Source organism: Vicia villosa, unplaced genomic scaffold (assembly GCF_029867415.1).
Source record: "Vicia villosa cultivar HV-30 ecotype Madison, WI unplaced genomic scaffold, Vvil1.0 ctg.003974F_1_1, whole genome shotgun sequence".
In the NCBI taxonomy this organism is placed as follows: Eukaryota; Viridiplantae; Streptophyta; class Magnoliopsida; order Fabales; family Fabaceae; genus Vicia; species Vicia villosa.
This window is the reverse complement of record NW_026706349.1, coordinates 68887-72262: the sequence shown is the minus strand read 5'-3', so window position 1 is coordinate 72262 and position 3376 is coordinate 68887. Positions and strand designations below refer to the sequence as shown.

Genomic DNA, 3376 nt, shown 5'->3' with positions numbered 1-3376 from the left:
CCACAAGCTGCAAAAATGAAGGGAAAAAAAACAAAATTCACAACGCTACTCGCATTTTTAATATATATTTCAAGAAAATATTGATTGTTGCCTTACATAGTACAATGGGCTTGTATAATAGATCCCTGCATGATTAAAGAAGTGTCAAAGTCAGTTAGTACAATTTGATAAAGAAAACAAAGCAGCTCAAAAACAAACTTCAAATGAAACATGTCAAAAACCAATTTCATCCTTTTAATTTGGGCTATAAATAAGTAACAACGATTAAGTAAAAAACCTTCATATACTCATAGAAAAAAAAAGATTTGAGGTATTCTTTCTCCACTCTAGAACACAATCCACGGCAGAGTGTTCATGATTCGAGCGTTCTTAAGGGCGAAACCCTTAAGAATCGGCAATGGAATTCCCTTCTTTAACTGCGAGTTCAAGTACGATATCAGGACGGTTTTGAGGACAGTTGATGTCAATGACTGCAAAATGGATACAAAGTAAAAGAGTAAGATTCATATAAATGCCTTGACTAAGTAACTGATAAAGGTCATGTATTTCAAAGTCGAAATTACAATGATTTTTGCTCCCTTTTAAGTATGTGGAAAACGTCTTTAATTTAAGCCAACCGGTGACTTTTTCGAACAATTTCCACGTCAAATGAAGCACTGATGTTCTATTTCAACAAGCAATTTTAATGGAACATGTTAAGATAAGATATTGATCTTGTTATTAGAATGTAGAAATGTAACATATTGTGAGAATTGTTACCACAGAGATGCATGTAACAGGTATGACTTCACCGGCTTCCAGAACATCAATGATTAAATCTATGGAAACGATAACGTCGATATCTTGATCAGAGACTTCTATAACCGGTGGAGAAGATACCGAGATATTAAAATTCATGTCATCATTTGGATATTGTTTGTATAGTTGAGGAATGATGAATATCCATTCAGCAGTGTTCAAAAGGGACTGATTAGGTAGTTCATCAAGTATCCAATGCAAAGCATCTGCCTAAGGCAAGAACAACATAAACTATCAAAACTATACTTGAGTGTATGATAATGCAAATTTATCTTCAGAATTCAGAAACTTACTGCAAAGTAAACTTTGGAGGCCGATTTGAAAACATTTTTGTGTATTGAAATGTTAATCATCTTTGGTAAATCACCATTTGAAAGAGATATGGAATCAGAACCTTTATGGTAACCTTGAGGTACTAAAACACCCTTTCTCTCACTGAATAAACCATTGATGTTTTAGGGCTATGTGTTGGCCATGTTTATTAAAAGGACCAACATTGACTTCAGGTATTTGACGTAGTAACGCAGTCGGTTCACTGTGATGGTTGGTCAAAATCCTCCTATTTTCAAATTTATTCCAACTCCAACCTCTAAGTTGAAATCAAGTATCAAAAAGAATTAACAAACGAAATGAAACAATACGTGAATAAATAGAAAACTCACCGCCTTGCGGAGCTTCTTGATGAGTGCCATAGGCTTGCTGCTCAAACCACGTTGAAACCTAAAATTAAAATGCAGAGATTGTTAATAGTAAAGAATCAAATTGAGAGGTGGACTACATGGAAAATATAACAAATATTGAGTAGTAATTTCAAAACCGTCCTTCATAATAATTGTAGTTTCAGTTCTAGGCTGTTAAGTGGGTTCTAAATTCTAATCATTTATTAGTTTATACCTGAAGGTCACACATTACAGCAAGATATGAATGAGGAAACACAACAAACAAAAGATTCCATCATAGACGCAAGCATATTTTTCTATAAATCAGAATAATCATTATTGTACTATTTGGTATGCAAACTACATTTTACCATATTTCCTAAAATAAATATATAACATCAGAAAATGATACCAACAATGTTATGGAAATATTTAAGTATAAATCAAGGTAACTGGGAACCTGATTAGATCAACTATGACAACTAAAAAGATTGGGTGCATTGCAATTAAATATAATGAGTTCTAAGCATTTTACCTCATCCAAGAAGGACAGAAGTTTTGTCTTCTTATCCAACCAATTTTGCCTTTCTGCTGAGGATAATTGACTAGAAGGATTGGAATTAGAATCATTGGGACCTGAAGATATTTGTGTAGACTGAGTAGTAGATTTTCCATCAGCTTCTTTTGAGTTATTTAATCCAACGTCGCGTACTTTTTCTTGTTTTTCCATTCCAAGTTGCTTTCAGACATTAACCAGCTCATCGAGTAACTCCTGTGCAGCCTTAAGATATTCGGAATTTAAGAAAATGTTAGAAAATCCCGATGAGCCCTGCAGACATTGATCTGAAGGGCGATAGTCGTGAAAACTTTCCCGTTTGGTAATGTCACGAAAACCTCCAGAAGATATAGATGCCATACATTCAGCAGTTTTCAACTCATCATCATTAGATATTGTAGTTCCCTTTGGAAGATCACAAGTATTATTCATGAGTGATACAAAACCGGTGTCCTGATACTGGTATTGCAATGTTGATCAATGGACTCCATAGTCACTCTCATTTTGTTCTCCTACAACAGATTCGTTGTAGTAGTTGTGAGGTAACAGAGGGCTCGCGGTGAACATATCCGCATAAGACACTGATGAGAATGAATGATTGGGAAACATTGTAAAGTACTTGATGGCTCTTTCAATTCTCAGGATTTAATGAGAATTGAGAATTGGATCAACACAATTTTTATTGATTTGAAACATAGGTAGAGAAATGAGAATTGGAACAAGAGATATGTTATTGATTTGAAACAAAAGGAGTAACCGACCAGCTTATGATTGGAAGAACGGTACCAACCAATTACATAAAAACATCAATGATTACAAATTAAATTTAGACTCGATTCTTAAACAAAATATATAATATTATTTTGGTAATATCGAAACAATAAATAAATAACAAAACAACAAAAAATACACTAAAAACACTACCACACCATAAAAGGATAATCCACAATCAACAAAAAAGATCCCCTTAAAAGAATGACAATAACACTCTGTCTTGTTTTGAAGGTATATTGTTGTTTTCAGCAAAAACAAAACAATTGAATCATATAACAAGAAGAAAATATTATCTATTTATTAAAATATTAGTTATAACAGTTCCAAAACAAACCGATAAGATAAATCATAAAAACTATGATACCATATCCTATACGCTAAGTTTTCTTTCTTTCACTTCTATATACACAAACACAAACTCATTAGACCAAAACAACACTTATCAAAATGCACTTTCTTCTAAAACTCCTTTTTTGCAACGAGTTATGAGCCACACTCCTTGATATCTATAGTGTAGATAATGAAGGTAGAAATGAGGTTAAAAAAATCATATGCTATTACTTGAAGTAGTGAAAAATGCCTTAATCAT

At 33.0% G+C, this 3376-nt stretch overlaps 1 pseudogene; it reads right to left on the bottom strand.

Annotated features, from left to right (window-relative positions):
* Positions 1 to 326: 326 nt before the first annotated feature.
* On the bottom strand, positions 327 to 1650 carry LOC131641692 (putative BPI/LBP family protein At1g04970; annotated as a pseudogene).
* Positions 1651 to 3376: the final 1726 nt, after the last annotated feature.